The 20,875-nt window shown below is 50.3% G+C and overlaps 1 long non-coding RNA gene across 1 annotated transcript; it reads right to left on the bottom strand.

The window, feature by feature from the left end:
* Positions 1-2,699: 2,699 nt before the first annotated feature.
* Positions 2,700-3,463, bottom strand: LOC135969711 (uncharacterized). The gene is made up of 2 exons (XR_010585107.2): positions 3,347-3,463; positions 2,700-3,222 (listed from the first exon to the last, which is right to left on the bottom strand). It is a non-coding gene; the product is annotated as an uncharacterized lncRNA (long non-coding RNA).
* Positions 3,464-20,875: the final 17,412 nt, after the last annotated feature.

Below are 20,875 nucleotides of genomic sequence, written 5' to 3'. Positions count from 1 at the left end.
AGACATAGTCAACAATGGGCAGAATCCCACATTGGTTCCCTGATCCATACAGTAAAAGTAATTCTGGTAGAAAAGGCCAAGTAGAAGCCACTAGAGCTGCCTCATTCACAAAAATAGTAAAGCAAACTAATACCACATTCCTGGAGAGATTGTTGAGATTAGTGCCACCATCAAAGACTTGGGCATACATCCCTGCTTAGCTCACCTACTCAGCCTGTGCAGAAGACAGATGGATCTTGGAGAATGACAAGTGGATTAATTGTAAACTTAATTGAGTAGTGACTCCAAGTGCAGGTGCTGTTTCCACATGTGGTTTCAGTGCTGAGCAAATAATACATCTGGCAACTGGTTTGCAGTTGTTACTGAGCCAGGCCCAGGTTTGTTCTGTTCTCACACAGTAAATCAATCACTGTGACATGGGTTTTGCAAAAGAGAGAAGAATTATTCACAAGGCTGTCCAGTGAGGAGATGGGAGAATGGCTGTCAAATCCACCTCCCCAAAGATGAGGCTTAGAGAGATTTATAGGTTAGAGAAGTAGGGTGGTCTAAGGCACGGGGAAAGGTGATTGGCAGTGGGAAAAAATGCAGTCATAATTGGGGTTCATAGGACATATGTACAGAAAATGGTGGCATTAACATGATCTGAGGGTGGAGTTTTTGGCCCTCTGATGTCAAAAGACCACCTCTTGGGCGTGTGTACAGGCCTGGTTGAAGGGTTGGCGGTCTCAACCCTTTCTTTTCTTGAGTCAGAAGGCACTAGAGATACCTTTCTTTTCTCTTTTCTTTTCTTTTCTTTTTTTCTTTTTTGAGATGGAGTCTCGTTCTGTCACCCAAACTGGAGTATAGTGGTAATATCTCGGCTCACTGCAACCTCCACATCCCAGGTTCAAGTGATTCTCCTGCCTCAGCCTTCCAAATAGCTGGGATTACAGGCATGCGCCACCATACCCGGCTAATTTTTGTATTTTTAGTAGAGACAGGGTTTCACCATGTTGGCCAGGTTGGTCACAAACTGCTAACCTCAGGTGATTCACCCACCTTGGCCTCCCAAAGTGCTGGGATTATAGGCATGAGCCACCACACTCAGCCATCCAGCCCACTCTTTGTGGACACTGGGCTCTGCCTAGTTTTTGTCCTGGCTCACTGGGGATGGCCTATGTCCAGTTCTATGAAATTTGTAGCAGGCCTTGGAGTTCCTTTTAGCAATGCTTGATTGTGCCAGATCTCTCCACGTTTGCTAATATCATAGGTTTGCTATGAAAAGCAACACCCCAAATCTTGTCTTTGCTAGCATCACCAAGGCTATCTCCTACAAAGACTGCCTCTTCAGAGCCACAGCCCACAACTGCCTTGGCTGGGGTGTATAGAGTGGCTGACTTTTTTTCAAACTTTCAAGGCACCAAATTATTCAACTGTTTGTGTGTGGCAGGCCAGTCAGGGGTTACCTACATTAGCAGCACTCTGGGTCCTACCACCTCTCCTTGCACACTGGCAAGCTCCAGCCAGAGACCACGTTTCTCACAGGACTTTGTTAAAAGCAGCCAAGGAGGAGCCAAAAAACCAGCATTCTGGATTCTCGCAGTTAGTTCCTAATGCCACAGATTTGGTCAAATTGCGATCCACCCTCCAAGCTAATGCAGGCTGCAACCTGGCCGAACATTTTACATGAGGTGCCAGCCTCCCCATCTTGAGAACAGGGATACTGCTAAACATTCTACACTACCCAGTGCTGTCTCAACAACAAGGAATTATCCAGTCCCAAATATCAAGAGTGCCAAGATTAAGGAACACTGCTTTATTTTATTTTATTTATTTTATTTTTGAGACAGAGTCTTGCTCTGTTGCCCTGGTTTTATTCCATTAAACTTTATCATTTTTTAATTTCAAGTCATCAGGTATTTTCTCTAGCAATTTTCAAGATTTGTCTTCAGTGTTTCATGGTTTTGCTACAATGTAACTAAGTGTGGATGTGTTCAGTTATCTTCTGTGGGATTCAGTGGCATCCCTCACTCTGAGAATTCCTGTCTTCCATCAGTTTTGGGGAATTCTCAGCTTTATCTCTTGGATGTAGCCTCCCCTTTCCCTGTGTGATCTCCTAGAGCCTGTCTGTGCTTTGTTGGAACTTTTCCTTCAAATGTCCTGTCTCCTATCTCTGGACTCCTTAAGGAACATTGCACTTCAGATCTTGTTCGAGTTTGCTTGACACCTCTGCTACCTGCATCTTACCTTTTCTGTGTGTGGTTGATGGAGTTTTGCTCTATCGCCCAGGCTGGAGTGGCGCAATCTCAGCTCACTGCAACCTCCACTGTGCCTGGCCTGCTAACTGCATCTTATCTGATGTTTAATCTGTCTGTTGAGTTTTTATTTCTTTTTTTTTTTTTTTTTTGAGACGGAGTCTCGCTCTGTCGCTGCCCAGGCTGGAGTGCAGTGGCGCGATCTCAGCTCACTGCAAGTTCCGCCTCCCAGGTTCACGCCATTCTCCTGCCTCAGCCTCCCAAGTTGCTGGGACTACAGGCGCCCGCCACCTCGCCTGGCTAGTTTTTTGTATTTTTTAGTAGAGACGGGGTTTCACCATGTTAGCCAGGGTGGTCTCGATATCCTGACCTCATGATCCACCTGTCTCGGCCTCCCAAAGTGCTGGGATTACAGGCTTGAGCCACTGCGCCCGGCCGAGTTTTTATTTCTAATGACATTTTTCATCTCCAAAATGGAAAAAACACATGTTAGCACAAAGAATGAAACACTGGATATTGTTTTCTAAGGAATTTATTTGAAAGAATTATATCTATGGAAAATGATAAATATTCCAAAAAAGCTCTGAATTTTAGATGTTGAGATATTTCAAAGGTCAAACCAGACCACGATTTGTGCTGGGCTGAAGGCCCATGAGGACCCCGTGCAAGACATCCTGTGTGATGGTCACAGCCTGGAGGATGACCTTCTGGGGGCTGAAGGACGTCACCTTTTTGGACAAATCATAAATGTAGGAAAGCTCTGGGGCTGGGCGGGCGTGGCTTGGGGGATGGGACATGTGGGGCTCAGTGGCATAGGAGTGGTACCTGTGGCCCACGCTTTCGGGGAGGGGCTGGAAGGGGAGAGTGCAGGATGCTTGTGTCAGGCTGTGGCAGAGGGCTCCTGGCATCAACAGGCACTGGGCCAATGCTTCTTGGGCCACTTTCTCTCAGGTGAGGCAGCAGCAGAGGGTGTCCCTGGACTCAGTGCCTGTGTGGGAACACCAGATGGGCCTCTGGGACAGGGAACAGCCACCTCCCCAGCCCCACATCCAGACAGGGGTCCACATTGCAGGCTCCGTAGAGAAGCAGGAAATGGTGCAGGAGGATCTAACCTGGATGCAGGGTAGGTTATTTGTTCTGTGACTTCATTTGCCCAAATGCATGTGAGTAGAGGCTTGTTCCTTGACCCCAATTGACTTCTAGGCATCTGAAGGAGAGGCAAGACAGCCTAAGTGAGTTCTCCATCAGTGGGCAATAGAGGAATGCACCCTCACGCTGCACACCTTCCAAGAAACTGTGTGGTCTGTGGACTTCAACAAACTAATCCATGCCCCAGGGGTACAGACTTTGTCAGACACTTTAAAAGGTTTTCCAAGAGTAGGAGAGGACTCATAAGCTGTCCCAAGTGAATTTTTACGTTTGAACAAACCTTCAGTAAGAAACAATGGTGGACACCTTCAAGTCATTCTCTCCTGACACACGTTCGCCAAGGGCCATTTCCTATGAATTTATAGATTCTATTAGTTTTTATTTATTATGTTTTGAGACAGAGTTTCACTCTTGTTGCCCAGGCTGGAGTGCAATGATGTGGTCTTGGCTCACTGCAACGTCCGCCTCCTGGGTTCAAGTGATTCTCCTGCCTCAGCCTCCCAAGTACCTGGGACTACAGGCGTGCGCCACCACGACTGGCTAATTTTTTTGTATTTTTAGTAGAGATGGGGTTTCACCTTGTTGGCTAGGCTGGTCTCAAACTCCTGATCTCAAGTGATCCACCAGCCTCAGCCTCCCAAAGTGCTGGGATTAGACATGAGCCGCTGCACCCGGCTGGTTCTATTACTTTCGTAAGATATGAAGAGATAATCCTTCCTGGTGAAATCTGAAAGTCCTTACCTGCTAGGTTACTGAGGTTTAGAGGTCTGAGCAGCTGATTGACCGTCTGATGTGAGGTGGAGGAGATGGCCTGGTCAAAGGGGCAGCCTTTGGATTGGAACTGGATGCCCAGTGTGTCTGGGAGAAGGAAGGCAGCGAAGGGAAGGACCACAAAAAGGAGTGGCGGAAGACTGGCAGTCCCTTCACCCCACAGCCCTCTGCTTCATTCTCTGGCAGCTGCCCCTGACCTTTGTGACATTGAGGTCCCAGCCAATTAGAGCGCTCACTTCTGCTCTCCCAACAGCCTCCAACAAATCCCTGGAGACTCCACCCACTGAGCTCCTCCCCTGGGGTTCTCTAAGCATTCTGAATTTGTGGGCAAAAGCCCCTTTACCAACAGCATAACTACATACTTCACTTTCACAAGTTGGCCTGCCTGGGTGAGGGCAATTATTTTAGTCATATGTGCTTCGATTTCTGGAAGAGTGAAGTCAATTCAGTTTTTGAGAGTGCTCTATATTTTAAGGGTGAATTTAGATCTGTTATTTTATTTTATTTTATTTATTTTTGAGAAAGGGTCTCGCTCTGTCATCCAGGCTGGAGTGCAGTGGCACCATCTCAGCTCACTGAGGCTTCCGCCTCCTGGGTTCATGCAATTCTTGAGCCTCAGCCTCCCGATTGGCTGGAACTACAGGTGTGTGCCACGACACCCAGCTAAGTTTTGTATTTTTGGTGTAGAGATGGGATTTCACTGTATTGGTCAGGCTGGTCTTGAATTCCTGGCCTGAAGTGATCCACCTGCTTCGGCCTCCCAAAGTGCTGGGATTACAGATGTGAGCCACCATGCCAGACCAAAATTTTTTATTTTAAATAAATTATGGAAATGATGAAAACATTTCATTTATAAAATAAATGTAGGCCGGTGCTGTGGCTCCCGCCTGTAATCCCAGCACTTTGGGAGGCCAAGGCGGGTGGGTCACCTGAGGTCGAGAGTTTGAGACTAGCCTGGCCAACATGGCAAAAACCCATCTCTACTAAAAATACAAAAATTAGCCAGGCATGGTGGCACACACCTGTAATCCCAGCTACTCAGGAGGCTGAGACAGGAGAATCACTTGAACCTGAGAGGAGGAGGTTGCAGTGAGCCAAGATTGTGCCACTGCACTCCAGCCTGGGGACAGAGTAAGGCTCCATCTCAAAAAATAAATAAATACATAAAATTAATGTAGGAAATTTGAGAAATCTAATTTTGGTCCGGAATAAACCAAAATATTGTACTAACATTTGTTTAAAAAGATAAACTAATAATTAAAGAGTGAATCATGGTAACGTTTTCCTTTATTTTGAAGTTGACGTCTTTTCTTATGTCATAGCTAGTTTAAAAGGTTATCAGGGAAATACACATTTTTTAGTGTCCATAAAAAAATAGTTCAATAACTTTTTTCTTTAAACAATTTAGACTTTACCTGAACTAAAAATTCCTAGAATATATGCATAACAGCTGAATGTAATTTTTGTTAAGTCTTTCATGTTTTCAAAAGAGGGAAAAGGAGAGGAAGTGGGATAGATAAAAATGAGAAGGAGCTGGCTTTAGACAAATAACTGATCATTTTTCTCTGTAAGAAGAGGGATGAAAGTTTAGACATATATACAAAACACACACAAGAGTGTCCTATATCTGGTTTTGACATAATTTCAGTTCTTGACAATTCTATCAAGCCATACAACTTTTTTAAAAGTCAGAATGTATTAATCTCCAACATATGGAAAGGAAGGAAGTGATGCCTCCCTGTGAAACAAGATGATCTGTCATTTAGGCAAACAAGACAAAGATTTTCCTCATGAGGGTTCTTTTATTCTTGGTACCCAGAGTCTCCTTAAAAAGTTTAGCCAAGGCCGGGCGCGGTGGCTCATCCCTATAATCCCAGCACTTCGGGAGGCTGAGGCTGGTGGATCAAGAGGTCAGGAGATCAACACCATCCTGGCTAACATGGTAAAGCCCCGTCTCTACTAAAAATACAAAAAAAAAAAAAAAAAAAATTAGCTGGAAGTGGTGGTGGGCGCCTGTAGTCCCAGCTACTGGGGAGGCTGTGGCAGGAGAATGGCATGAACCTGGGAGGCAGAGCTTGCAGTGAGCCGAGATTGCGCCACTGCACTTCAGCCTGGGCAACAGAGCGAGACTCCATCTCAAAAAAAAAGAAAAAAAGAAGTTTAGCCAAATATTGATGTTTATACAATAGAGTGATTTGCCAGCCAACTTTTTTTGTTTACCCAACATAGGGACAGTTTTGGACCTGAAGCCTTTCACATAACGTGGAAAGGGCATTGGAAATGTCAACATTTAAAGATGCTTGGTCGGGCGTGGTGGCTCATGCCTGTAATCCTAGCACTTTGGGAGGCTGAGTTGGGTGGATCACCTGAGGTCAGGAGTTTGAGACCAGCCTGGCCAACATCATGAAACTCCGTCTCTACTAAAAATACAAAAATTAGCCGGGCATGGTGGTACATGCCTGTAATCCCAGCTACTCAGGAGGCTGAGGCAGGAGAATCACTTGAATTTGGGAGGAGGAGTTTGCAGTGAGCTGAGATGGTGCCATTGTACTCCAGCCTGGGCGACAGAGTGAGACTCCATCTCAAAAAAAAAAAAAAAAAAAAAAAAAAACCAAAGAAAAGAAAAGATGCTTATGAGGGAAAAGATGCTCATATTAGTTACAGCTAAAGAATATTTTAGAGAGGCACTTTTTGAGTCCAAATTGTGTTTAGGAGCCTCCTCATACCAATTAAAGACAGCAGACCTTTGGATATTCAGAATTTTGCTTTGTTTTTGTTTTGTCTATATCAGAGTTTCCCCAAAGTGATCACTATAATTCTCAATTATCTTTGGGGAAATTGTGCCAGTTAGAAAGCTATGCACAAAAAGGGAGCCAGTGTTTGGCCTGAAAGAGGCCAAGTTTTCAATAGAAAAGACTCCATGGGAACTTCAGCGTGTCCACAGGGTGGTGCTTGTGTGACACTGCGTCTTGGGGCCAACCAAAGACTAACCAGCATCCAGGGTTGTCAAAAGCTTGGAAGACAAAGCCCTCAGAGCACACTGATCAAGAGCTGGATGACGTGGTGGGAGGAATAAGCTCCTAAGCTTGCCAGTATTCACAGCAAGGGGGTTTCCAAGATCAACTGGGGGAAGGTAATGGAATGAGTTAGAGTTTCCTGGGGAAACTGCCCCTGTGTGGACCGAAGGGGAGAGGCCCTGGGGAGGAAGGGAGGAAGCACACCTGGCCTCACCAAGCACAATGCGGGAGTAGGCGAGCTGAGCCAGGGAGGGAAGAGAGGACAGAGGCTCCTCCTTCACCTTAGCAATGGCCTCATGCTAAGGACAGGCCTGCAGCAGTCTCTGGGAAGGCCCAAGGCTACTAGCACCAACGGGAAAAGGTTGCTGGGCAAGCCCCTCTCACTCAGCTCCAGCAGCCCTATGGACCGCCCCACATCGGGTGGGCACCACCAGGCAGGTGAGGAGAGGAGAAAAGCCTGCTTGGGTGACCTGGGGCCAGCCCAGAAGGACGACCATTCCATCTTCTGCCAGCGCCATGGGCTGGCTCCATGGGACACACAGCAGCTGCTGCGTCCACAGAGTGGGGAACCTGGTGAGGATTCAAGGTGGGCCTGGACTGGGCAGTCCCAGTAAGCAGCTGGTGACATGGGGGCTGCATCTAATTCTCAGGGAGAGCAGGGTGTGGACAGGGTGTGAGGCCCAGCAAGCCAGGCCCAGGGGAGTAGGGAGCAGATCACAAGATGTTCCTAATCCAGGTGGCCCTGGCTTCCACTATACTGAACACAAACCAACCCTGTCAGAGGACGCTGCCCCTTGTTTATAAATTTGGGTTCTAGAAAAAAACCCCGATGCTGTTTTTGGAGCCATGTGATGGGACTGCTAGAAATCAGGCAGGGAAAGGCAATTGGCAGGCACACTTCCAGGTTGGGGGCATCAGGCACTGTGACAGCAAGGATGGCGCAGGGACGAGTGGGGAGCTTCCCTGCAGGGGTCTGAGATCGCCAGGCAGAAGCTAGGCTGGGATAAGGCGGGAAACGCATTACACAATAAAGATTAGATTGCAGAGGGCCCAGCCTTCTAATGTTCCTCCTGCTCTCTGAAGCTCCCTCCACAGGCTCCTCCATCCCAGAACCTTCCGACAGGTAAGCTTCAAACCCTTCATACCTATCCAGTTCCCTAGCTCCTGGCCAGCCTCTAACTGTTGAGCCCCTGAGCCCCCTGTTTCCAACCACCAGGGGATGCTGGGGAGATCCTCTCCGCCTGAGCAAATCAGAACTTCCTGGAAGACGCAGGTGTCAGGATCAGCTTCTGGTTGAACTGGTTGATAGTCTAGGTAGCACACCTTGAAGTTTCTCAGGACTGACAGTCATTGTGTCCGTTCTAAAGAAGGTGAAGGAATTTGATGGAAAGAAAGAAAGTAGGAAGAGTTGCCCAGACTTGCAGGTTGCCTCCTGTACTGATCCTGAGAACGTGTTCACATGGCATAGAAGTTTCCTTTTGTGGCCATTTGTAAGAACAGAAAATGAATGACTGCTTTTTTTTTTTTTTTTTTTGAGATGGAGCCTCGCTCTGGTGCCCAGGCTGGAGTGCAGTGGCGTGATCTCGGCTCACTGCAAGCTCCGCCTCCTGGGTTCACACCATTCTCCTGCCTCAGCCTCCCAAGTGGCTGGGACTACAGGTGCCCGCCACCACACCCGGCTAATTTTTTTTTGTATTTTTTAGTAGAGATGGGGTTTCACCCAGGATGGTCTCAATCTCTGACCTCATGATCCACCCGTCTCAGCCTCCCAAAGTGCTGGGATTACAGGCCTGAGCCACCGTGCCCGGCCAGGAAATGATTTATTCTTACAAATGACCACAGGTGTAGCTGCTCAATACAACACCCATTTATTTATTATTTATTTATTAATTTATTTAGAGACGAGGTCTCCCTCTGACATCCAGGCTGGATGGAGCGTAGTGGTGTAATCTCAGTTTACTGCAGCCTTGACCACCCCGGGCTCAAGGGATTCTCCTACCTCAGCCTCCTGAATAGCTAGGACCACAGGTGGATGCCACCACACCTAGCTAATTTATTTATATTATTATTAGTAGTAGTAGTGGTAGTAGAGATGAGTTTCCCTATGTTGCCCAAGCTGATCTGGAACTCCTGGGCTCAAGCGATCCTCCTACCTCCCAGTGTTGGGATTATAGGTATGAACCACCGAACCAGCCACAACACCCATTTATTGTCTCATACCACTGAAGTCCCTAAGTCAGCAAGCGTGGCTCTGCTTAGGGTCTCACAAGATTCACATCAAGGTTTTGTCTACCTCCAGCTTTTATTGGGAGCTCTGGGGAACATCCACTTCCAAGCTCATTTTGTTGACAGAGTTTCCATTAAGCCCTTTCCATCGTCAAGCCAACAGTGGGTTGAGTCCTTCTCATGCTTAGAATCTCTCTCACTTCTCCTGCTGCTGCATCTCTGTGACGCCAGTCAGAGAAAGCTCTCTGCCTTTTAGGGCTCGAGTGATTAGATTGGGCCACGTGGATAATCCAGGATAATATTCCTAGTTTAAGGTCCATAATTTTAATTACATCTGCAAAGTCCCTTTTGCCATATAATGAAACACAGTTATGGGTTCCAAGGATTAGGGCAGGGCCATCTTTGGGGGACCATTCTGCTAACCACACATAGTCATGTTTGTGTAAACTTTGCAAGAGTGATTTTTTTTTTTTTGGTCTTTTGTATCAGATTCTCCATCCTTAATTGAAGACTGTGTTTTTCAAGCTATGGTTCATCATTGCTGCTTTCCTTACAAAACAAATTCGCATGGCAATCAGCATTTTCTTAAGGAATATAGTAGATTTAATTACATAAAAAATAATTGAAAATATCAGACACTATTGTATATAACTATTTACATTCCATGAAATTATTGGTATACACACACATCTCTGAACTAGGTCAGGATGTAAAGGATACTTAGTATATACTTGGTTAAGATTAAAACATTTTGAAAAGACCATTTAAGAAGAAAATGACCCTAGAATTCATCTGGAGCCTCGAGTTAGGCCTGTCCCTGTCCCGGGAAGGCTTGGCGCTCCAGGAGAGAGAGTCCCCTAGTAAGAGGTTCAGGCTGAGGGAAGCCCAGGCCCTGGCAGTTCCCCCTGACCCTCCACCGGACATCTGGAGGCTGGAAGGCCCACCTGTGTTGTCACTTTTCTCCCTTTTAGGTATGTCTAGAAGTCAGTTTGGACAGGGGCAGAAACCTCTAGACGTGTTTTTCTGGGTGAACGAGATAAGCGGAGAAATCACCTACCCCCCGCAGAAGGCAGATGCACCTGCTGTTTCTCCTGGGAGCCCACAAGAGAAGGCCCCATCTTGGCCCAGGAGCATGCAGGGGGCTCCTTGCAGTCCCCAGGGCCCGCCTGCACAGAGGCCTGCCCCTGCACCTCCATCTAAGGCTTCTCTGAAAGACTTAGGCTCAGGTAGCCCTCGCCCATCTGCACCGACCTGGGGCCAGGCCAAAGCCGGAGGAGCGAGGAGCCCCCCACCGTTCTCAGCAATCCCTGTTACCATCTCATCACCAGGAGTGACTCTGCCCATACTCGGGCCCCTGGGACCAGCCCCTCAGCCACCAATCTTGACCTCTCCTCTCAGCCCTTCTGCACCCTGGGACTTCACCTGCAAGCTGAAAAATGTCCTTACTGGGAATAACTGGTTTTCCTTTTGAATCTAAAGAAAATTTGGCCACACTCTTTAAGCACCTTCCTGAGCCACCTGTGGCCAGGCTCTGCGGGCCCCATCTGCCTTCCCTGGAAGCACAGGCCTCACCCTGGGGGTCTCACAGGAACGTGCCCAATGCTTTCAAACCCAGTAAAATTTTACTTAGATTTTGACATACCATTTCCTAGAGCTTCCTTTACTTTCCTTTAAAATACCAAACCGTCTTGGTATTTTACTCTTAATTCTTTGGGCTTCTGACATTGGTGTCAAAGCAATATGTTTAGTTTCCAGCCAGAGCCAGACCTCCTTGGGTGGGAATGGGAACAAGCCAGGATGACGGACCTGCAGGCCCAGTGTCCCTGGGGCACAGCCTGGGGCCTGCTGGGCTTGAGGACAGCATCCAGGGCAGGGAGGGGCTGGGGCCCTGCATGGAGCTCCCTTTTGAGACAGCCTGAGGCTAGAGGAAGCCAGCAGTGGACACCACCCTTTTAGGCCGGGTCACCCCTGTCCCCAGCTCTGTGCTTTCTCTGGGTACTGCCTCTCAGCCCTCCAGGCATGGAGTGACTCAGGCAGTGTGGGAAGCAGCCCCATCACAGACCTGGCCCTCCTTGATCAGGCTGGCCAAGGGCTGGAGGAAGCCTTGCGGGTACAGGAGTGTGTCCTGGGGGAAGGACGCAGACTTGACCTGGGGACACAGAATGACCTGGTTTGAGGAGAAGCTGCTGGAAAAGCCCCACTTGTGTCCCTGAACAGGTGCTGGGTGGCTCCAAGTTGTACCGGAGCAGCTCCAGGTGAAGTGTGTCATCAGGATGGACTTGAAGTACACCAGGAACACCGGAGGGGAGTGGGGCATGCAGAGCAATGCCAGGTGGGTGTGGCCAGAATCTGACACGCAGCTGAGACTTGGCCAGCCTTGCAGTGTGCATCCTTGGCTTTGCCAGTGGAGTACTGTTCCCTGCCACGAGGAGCTTGAGTTGCTGGGTACCAACGAAGTGGACTTCTGAGGGCGAGGAAGAGCAGAGCTACCCAAAAGAGGAGGCCCTGGTGCTCCTGGCTCATGGGTGCCTAACCACAGAGTCCTGGTGGAGAAACACCCTCCCATGCCCCTCAGCAGGCTACACCAGCCCAGCCCCGCAATCATCACACCCAGGTGTCTCCCAGGTTTCATCTGATTCTTGGCCGAACCCAGGCCTCCAGAGCCTTTCATCCTAGGTGGGGCAGGTCAGAGGTCAAAGGTTAGGATGGCTCCATGTCTCTTTCCGACTAGGGCTTCTATATTATTCCAGGAAATGGGCCCATGGAAGACCCTGATCCTTCTGAGCTGGGGGCACGGGCCTGGGATCCAGCCTCAAATCTGCAGCCACTACGTCCTGTGACCTCGGCAGGATTCTACCTACCTTGGCCTCTGTTTCCCTCCCTGCACAATATGGGAGTGAGCAAGCCAGTCTGTCAAGCCTGCTCAACCTACAGGCTGTGACAAAGCACTGGGAACAAGAGGCAGCATGGAGGTCAGCCCCGGGCTGGGGTCAGCTGATCCTGAGGGCCTGGCTGCTTCTGAGGGTGGCAGAGGGCAGGGCCCAACAGCTCCACAGGGTGGGCAGGAGGACGGGTGTGCACTCCCTGTGCCCCTTGCAGGGTGGCCTTGATGAAGTCCTTGGTGTCACTGCTGGTGGGCACTCATGACGTGCTCCAGGACATCCACCTGTGCATGGCCACATGGTCAGCAAACAATGGAGAGCAGGCCAGGCTGGAGGACAGAGGCAGGGCCGGAGCCTGCAAGGTCATCTGGGCCCTGGGCCTTGGAGGCAGGGGCTGTGGGTCTCTTGGGCAGAGTGACTGGGACCAGGGCCTCCAGTCCTAACCTGGCTTGGGCTCTTAAGCCTCATGCTCCTCCAACCCACAAGAACCCCAGCAAGTGTCATAGAGCTGCCCAGAGGGATACAAGCCCAGCCTGCAGCAGGAATCTGAGTTCACCCTGGGGTGGGGATCAGGGCTCAGTGTACACCAGCAGAGTCTCTAGGGCAACAAATCCCCTGGACAGGCCACCTAGAGCCTTTGTGGGACAGCATGGCTCAGTGCTCTGCCCTGTGGCCTGGCAGGGCCTCTTCTGCTGACAGTGGATGTATGAAAAAACCTGGGCAGCAGTTTCCTATTAAAGTTGGCCTTGTTGCCCATTTCCAAGACAGTTATCAGTTTGAGCTCTCAGGATCTCTAATCTGAAAACGCAACCGACAGTGGGTGTGGCCCCCCTTCACGTAGACCTGGTGCCCTGTGTTGGATGACAGGGGCCTTGCAGTTAATAAAACAGTAACTTCTCCCCAGGCCAGAATATGTTTGTGTGTGTGGTAGGGAAAGGGTAGGGAGGATGGAAGTGGAATGAGTAGGGATCTGTGGGTGATCTCATTCTTCCACTCCCTAAAGGATGAGGAGATGGAGGGTCATAGGTGGAGAGATTCTTTAGCCACACAACTGTGAAGAGAGGGGCTATTTGGTCATGGAATTCACATTCTGCCCCCAGTGGCAGGAGTGGGAACTGGGGGGATCTTGGGAGTTGAGTGTCCTTGGGGATCACAGACCATAAAGACAAAAGCTGTCAGGCCTGGGCAGGGAGAGTGCCCAGGCCATGCATTCAGCTGACTTGCTCCTGGGGGTTTGGTCTGAGATTCCACTCAGGTGAGCTGAACTTGCTGCATTGTGGCTCTGATAGGGTGATGTTTTGAGTAAAGCCCAAATCTCAGGTTTTCATGTCTCCCAGGCAGAATTTATGTCAGGGGGAAGTGGCCTGTTTGGGGCAGAGACGAGGGAAGGGTGAGGGGGTTCCAGGTCTGTATTAGTCTGTTTTCACACTGCTGATAAAGACATACCCAAGACTGGGTAATTTAGAAGATGTTTAATGGACTCACAGTTCCACATGGCTGGGGAGGCCTCAGAATCACGGGGGAAGGGGAAAGGCACATCTTACATGGTGGCAGACAAGAGAGAATAAGAGCCAAGCAAAAAGGAAACCCCTTATAAAACCATGAGATCTTGTGACACTTATTCACTACCACAGAACAATGTGGGGGAAACCACTCCTGTGATGCAATTATCTCCCACCTGGTCCCTCCTACAACGCATGGGGATTATGGGAACGACAATTCAGGATGAGATTTGGGTGGGGACACAGTCAAACCATATCAAGGTCATCTGAGAGTTGTGCCCCAAGGAGGTGATATCTGGGGAAGAGCTGAGTGTCCTGAGGCTGCCAGGTCTGGAGGAGGAGACACAGGGTCTGGCAGGGGCTATCCCGCAGGGACCATGGGGTCAGTGGGGAGCTCAGTGGGGAGCCCCAGGGGCAGATTTCAGTTCCATTCGGAGGAGGTTTTGCTTGTTCAGAGCTGCACCCCACCTTGTGAGCTGCCTGGTGAGTGAGTGAGGGCTCCATCACTGCAGGCATGCAAGCAGAGTCTGGGCAAGCCCTGCTAGGGCCTCCCAGGCTGCAGATGGCTGCAGGGTCCTACTGACAACACACTCCTACCAGGGCTGGGGGTGGCCTGAGCCAAGCACCCTCCTGTCCAGGGGCATCCAGGCGCCGTCCTTCCCTTTCCCCCCAGCTGCTGGGTATGCGTCTTCAGGTGTGGCTAAAGGACGGGGCGTTTAGGGAGAGACCCAGTCCTCTGCCCCCGGCCACCTTATCTGCTCCCTCACCATCTCTAGTGCCTTCTGACTCAAGGACTACTCTCACATCTGCTCTTTCCCAGCTCCGTGCCTCTCCCCCAGCCACTCAAGTGGCTTCTCCCATGTAAAATGCTCCCTCTTGCTTTCCTTTGCAGGCCTGGAGCTAAGGACAAGTTCCCCTGGGTCAGAGCTCCATGCAATGCAGTTGCAGAGTTTGTGTGCGTGGCTCTGAGGGCTGAGGTGGGGCACAGGAGGAGCCACTGGGTCCTGAGGCATGGGGAGGGCATTCTGGAGGGCAGGAACAGCTTGAGCAAAGCTATGGAGGCCAGAAGCTGAAATGGAGCAGGTCAGGGTGCTGGCTGGCCGAGCAGGTCCAGCTGCAGATATGGGCAGGAAGAGGTGAGGTGGGAGTGGGAGGTTTTTAAGAGACCCATTGAGGAGCTGCAACTGTTTCTTCCATCCTGGGGAGCCACACAGTGTGTTTGAGCAGGGTGTGCAGTTCTGAAAGTGTGAAGGGTGGGCAGGGGAGCGCTCACGGGCTGAGATGGTGTAGATATCTGCAGGGACAGGCCATCTGCACAGGTAGATAGAGTGGGGGAGAGAGGGTGGGAAGCTGGGGCAGAGCCTGGAGTGATGGGCAGGGAGCAGGATGGAGAGGGGTGGGGACAGTCTCCTTGGCTTCTGTTGCTACACTCTTCTTGAACAGGCCCTCCAGCAGCTCCTTTGACACCGAGGCTCTGGTGGAGGAAAATATTGGTGTGGCTGGAACCTGATCTGGTCCTTGTCCTCCAAACACCTGTGGCCTATGGTGGGCAGACCTCAGAGTGTTCTTTGCTGTGGGTGAGGGCTTTGCTGGGAAGCTGGTGTTCAGGTGCCTGGTGGTGGCCAGGGAGGGGCACCGGGACAGTGGGCCAGGAGCCCCTAAGGGGCTAACCCTAAGGACTATCAGCACCCTCAGCATGGAACTGGGTCTTGCCCCCCGAAAATGAACTCAGCAAGGCAGGGACACTCACTTCCGGGCTCTCTGCTAGAAATTGAAGGTGCCCGTGACCCTCCCATGACCATTCCCCAGTGAGGCTTCCAATGCCTGCTGGGCCAAGCCAAGAGAAGACATTCAGAGGGTCCTCGACAAAGGATGTTAAGGCCCTCCAGAGGGCATGACTCCCCTTTGATCCCCAGGGCCCCTGTTCCTACCCTGTGCCAGGTCCCTGTGGGCTGGAGTTGGCTTTAGTGATGGCCTGACGCTGAGCCATGCTCCCTGGACCTGCATGTCCCCATCGGTGACCTATATGGATGGGGGGTCGAGGGGTGGGGAGAGGGGGACCCATGAACTCGGGTCACTTGGATACCAACCTCAGGGACAAGGGCAAGTGGCCCTCGGGAGCCTGTCACAGCCATCAGGCACACTGATCGTGTGAACCTGTCTCACATGTTTACTGAGAACCTACTACGTGTTGGAGAAATAAGGCCAGAGACATCCACATGTGTCCAGCTGGGTGGCCATCAAGGCCCTGAGATGCTCTATGGTGACTGATTTGCCTCCCAAGTGATGGGATTACCACATTCTGACTCTGATGAGGCGTCTGGTAGCCAGAAAGTTCTTCTTTCTGTCTTACCACTGCCTTGCCTGCTTGGGCTTAAGCCAACATTAGGGAAGCTGGTCAACCATTCAGGATGAAAGACATTCTAACCTCAGGCTGTTGGGGGAAGATGGCTTCATGAACATCCAAGTTCTCTGTTGTCCCACTGCTGAGCTCACCTTTCCCCAAGGAAGTGGTTCTGGTCAGACCAGAGAGTTCCAGCCATCCCAGGTGATGGCCTGGGACAGAGGCCCCCAGTGAGCCCCAGGCCCAGATGGGCTGGCCCTACAGATCAGACAATGGGGAGGGTCCTGGGTTGGGACACATCAGATGGCCCTGGCTGGCTCCTGTTGCAGTGATCCCTGGCCCTGGGTTTGAGGGATGTGGGAAGTCCAGCCCAGTCCCTGTAATACGTGCGACGTCGCCTTGCCGGTCTGGTACACAGGGCCCTCTGCATGGTTTCCTTGAACATGTGGCCTCCATCCTGTGGTGACCTCTCTGCCTGGGGCCATGCTGGGTGTACAGTCATTAGTGAGCAGAGCATCGAGTTCTGGAGCCAGTAGGCCTTGATTTGGGGCCCGGCTTCTTCACTTCCTGGCCAGCTAAGCTGAAGATGGGGATGGGTGGGTGGTCCCTGCTCTCTGCCCACCCTGGAGGCTGCAGCAACGACTCCATGGAATGAGGTGTACAAAAGGGGAGCCCAGCCCTGGCTGAGGAGGGAAACAGATTCCTAGAGCTGGGGGCTTGCTGTATGCAGCCCTGCGGTGCTGAGGCCACCTGCCCAAGAGGGCCATTGCTCCTCCCTCCCTCTGCTGCTGAGAGTCTCTCTGGGCTCAGCATGGGGAGGCAAGATGTCTGGAGCCCAGCCCTCAAAGACTCCTGCCTGGCCCTCTGGCTAAGAGACATCTGGAGAGAGTGAGTGGGTCTTGCCCTGACCCTCATAAATGGGGGGCTACCTGCTGCTCTGACCCAAGGAGACTACTCTGTGGGGGCAGCTCCTCCCTGTGCCCAGTGCCTGTGCCATCTCCTGTTCCAGGCCCACATGGGGGATGCGCTAGGACACCTCCCTGGACTCACTTTGGATTTTGGCTGGTGAGAGACAAGGGGGCCTGGTGAGGCAGTCTTGGGATGGGACATGGGCCCTGCCCTGAGGTTGCACAATGGGAGAGGAGGGGTTAGCCAGATAAGCTGTACTTCGAACCATGTGGAGCCAGACGTCACCCCGTGGGCTGGAGAATGTGACTGTGCATTGTTTCTGACTGAGAAGGGACTGGGAGACACACCCAGAACAGAGCACTCGACGGTCACTCTAGGGACCGTGGACCACTGGAGTGAGAATGGCAGGGCCCAGTTAATAACGGCTGCTGGCTCCATTCCACACGTATGCCCATCACCTCCCTCGACTTCACGGCAGAGCTCACACGCCACAGACACCCTCCTTTCAGCAGCCAGGCCATAAGTGTTTCCCACCTGCCAGTTTATAGCTGGGCTGGACACAGTGAGGCCCCAGCCATCCACACCACACGACTGTACAACTCTTCCCTCTGGAACACATTGGGGTTACCCCGACTGGGGAGAAACATCAGCTGCAGAGGCTGTGCACCTTACTTTGAGGAAGAGGTGGGCTGCTAAGGCCAAGGTCATGAGGAGCAAGGCTGCTATCTCTCAGCACTGAAGATGACAGCAGTCACTACATTTTGCATTTTAAATGATCAAGCAACATGCGAGCAGGAATTCAAAGGCTGAGGGCACATAGGCCTCTAGCTGGGGAGTGCCCAGGAAGGAGCCAAGCCTGGCCTCCCACTCATGGCAGGGGGCATTGCTGAACCAGTGTATCAGTCTGGGTCCAATCAGAAAACAGAAACACACAGTGATTTATTTATTTATTTATTTTTGCGGGGCACGGACTTTCACTCTTGTTGCCCAGGCTGGAGTGCACTGGTGCAATCTCGGCTCACCACAACCTCCATCTCCCAGGTTCAAGCAATTCTCCTGCCTCAGCCTCCTGAGTAGCTGGGATTACAGGCGTGTGCCACCATGCCCGACTAATTTTTGTATTTTTAGTAGAGACGGGGTTTCTCCATGTTGGTCAGGCTGGTCTCAAACTCCTGACCTCAGGTGATTCACCCGCCTTGGCCTCCCAAAGTGCTGGGATTACAGGCGTGAGCCAACACGCCCGGCCAACACACAGTGATTTAAACAGAAGTTTAAGGCCGGGCGTGGTGGCTTATGCCTGTAATCCCAGTACTTTGGGAGGCTGAGGTGTGTGGATCGCTTGATTCCAGGAATTTGAGACCAGCGTGGGCAACATGGTGAAACTCCGTCCCCACAAAAAATACAAAAATTAGCCGGGCGTAGTGGCGTGCACCTGTGGTCCCAGCTACTTGGGAGGCTGAGGTGAGCGGATGGCATGAGGCCAGGAGGTCAAGGCTGCAGTGAGTTGTGACGGTGCCACCACACTCCTGCTTGAGTGACAGAGTCAGAACCTGTCTCAAAAAATTAAAAAAATACAAACATGAGAAGTCTAATATAAATATTGTTAAATTATGTTAAATAATTGTTAAAGGATGTAGACAATCTCAATATTGCACACAGGGCTGCTGGAGAGCCCCCAGGAAAGGAAGGTAAGGCCAGACATATGGCTCACGCCTGCAATCCCAGCACTTTGGGAGGCCGAGGCAGGTGGATCACCTGAGGTCAGGAGTTCGAAACCAGACTGGCCAACATGGTGAAACCTGTCTCTACTAAAAATACAAAAATTAGCCAGGTGTGGTGGCATGTGCCTGTAATTCCAGCTACTCGGGAGGCTGAGGCAGGAGAATCGCTTGAACCCAGGAGGCAGAAGTTGCAGTGAGCGGAGATTGTACCACTGCACTCCTGCCTGGATGACAGAGCAAGACTTTGCCTCAAAAAAAAAAAAAAAAAAAAAAAAAAAAAGGAAGGTTAGAAGGGAGTCCCCTCTCCAGGGCCCCTCTTGAGGCCAAGCCACCAAGTGTAGAGGGTTGAGAGTGGTGGCTCTCAAAATCATCCATTCATTTGCTAACCCCCAGAACCTTGATATCACCTCATGTGGCAAAGTATATGATCCAGTTAAGACTCTTGGGAGTTAAGCTCCAGTGAAGCTTGTCATGGGTGATCTGGTGGGCCACAGGCAGCCACACGTGTTCTCATAAGAACCGGCAGAGACACAGGGAGGACACTGGGAAGAGGAGGTGGCTATGTCACCAGAGACAGAGCTGGGGGAAATGCAGCCGCAAGTAAGGGAGTGCCAACAGCTACTAGGAACTGGTGGCAACAAGCAAAGGAAGGGATCTCACCCAGAGCCCGAGGAAGGTCAGCAGCCCCACTGACACCTTGAGGTCAGATTCGTGGCCCCCAGAGCTGTGAGGGAATCCATTTCTATTGTGTTAAACCACCGAGTTGATAACTTAAGTCAGCCACAGGAAACCAGTGCACTGAGGGAACCCTGCATGACAGTCAGCGTCTGCGGCTGTTATGTCACTGTGTATTGCTTGTTCCCTGAATTCCACACTAGGCTGGGATCAAGGGTTGAATCTTTCACGATTTGCTCCATAACCTGTGAGCTTCTTTTCCCACACCAAACTAAGCTTTTTTCTAGAGTTCTACAATTTACAGTTAGTGGACAAGAGTGGTTCTCAAAAATGTAGTCTCTGGACTAGCAGCATCAGCAGAACCTGAGAACTTTTTATAAGTGCAAATTCTCAGGCCCCACCCTGGACCTGGTGAATCAGAAACTCTGGATTAGGGCTCAGCAATCTGTGCTGCAGTAATCCCTCCAGATGTTCAAGAACCTCTGGCATACAGTAGGTAGAAAAATGTGTTTCCTTCTGTAGGTCCAAAGCCAGGGATATCATATGTTCTGTCTTGATATGAAACCATGACATGCAATTAAAACACATAAGTCTCCTTCCTACTCCCACCCTCCATCCGAAATGTTCTATTTTTGTGAGTTAATAAGAAAACAAGTGGCAATCAGAGATTCACTCTAAAAAGTATATTTACAAGTGTCAGTACTCATCCAGCCTGATCTCATACAATACCATTTATACCCTCTTACCTATCACATTTTAAAAACTTATCTTCACAATGTAAGTCTCAGGCACACTAGCAGTTCTACAATAAAACGCCAAGTAGATTGGAATGTCCAAACTTACTCAGAAGAAAAAGGGAATGATTGGCTGTATTTTCAAATTGCATTCAACCAGAAATGTAAGTTTTGAATTCTTTTCACCTTCACACTTCCAAGTTAATAGAATTAAATCAAAATACTCCATTCTTTCAAAGCCTGTAAGCCAGGCAGAGTTTGACTGTATTACTTCTTGCTTTCAATGGATAGAAAGCAGAATCCTGGTAGGCACGTTTTGTATTGCCTGCAAAGATACAGAACTACACAGTTCCATCTGTTCACTATTCAAAACAAAAGTCCTGTAAACCTCAGATGGTGAGTGTCATACTTCAGCACTAGCACCAAAGCCTCAAACATAAAAGACACCAAGAACTCAAACAAAATGAGCTCTCAGCCGGGAGCAGTAGTTCACGCCTGTAATCCCAGCACGTTGGCAAACCAAGGTGGGAGGATCACTTTATGTCAGGAGTTCAAGACCAGCCTGGGCAGCACAGTGAATTCACATCTCTATAAAAATTTTTAAGAATTAGCTGGGCATCGTGGCACACACCTGTAGTCCTAGCTACTTGGGAGGATGAGGTAGGAAAATTGCTTCAGCTCAGCAGTACAAGGCTGTGATAGCTATGATCA

This window comes from Macaca fascicularis, chromosome 2 (assembly GCF_037993035.2).
Source record: "Macaca fascicularis isolate 582-1 chromosome 2, T2T-MFA8v1.1".
Taxonomy (NCBI): Eukaryota; Metazoa; Chordata; class Mammalia; order Primates; family Cercopithecidae; genus Macaca; species Macaca fascicularis.
Note: the sequence above shows the minus strand (reverse complement) of the source record. Positions and strands in the feature narration are given on the sequence as shown.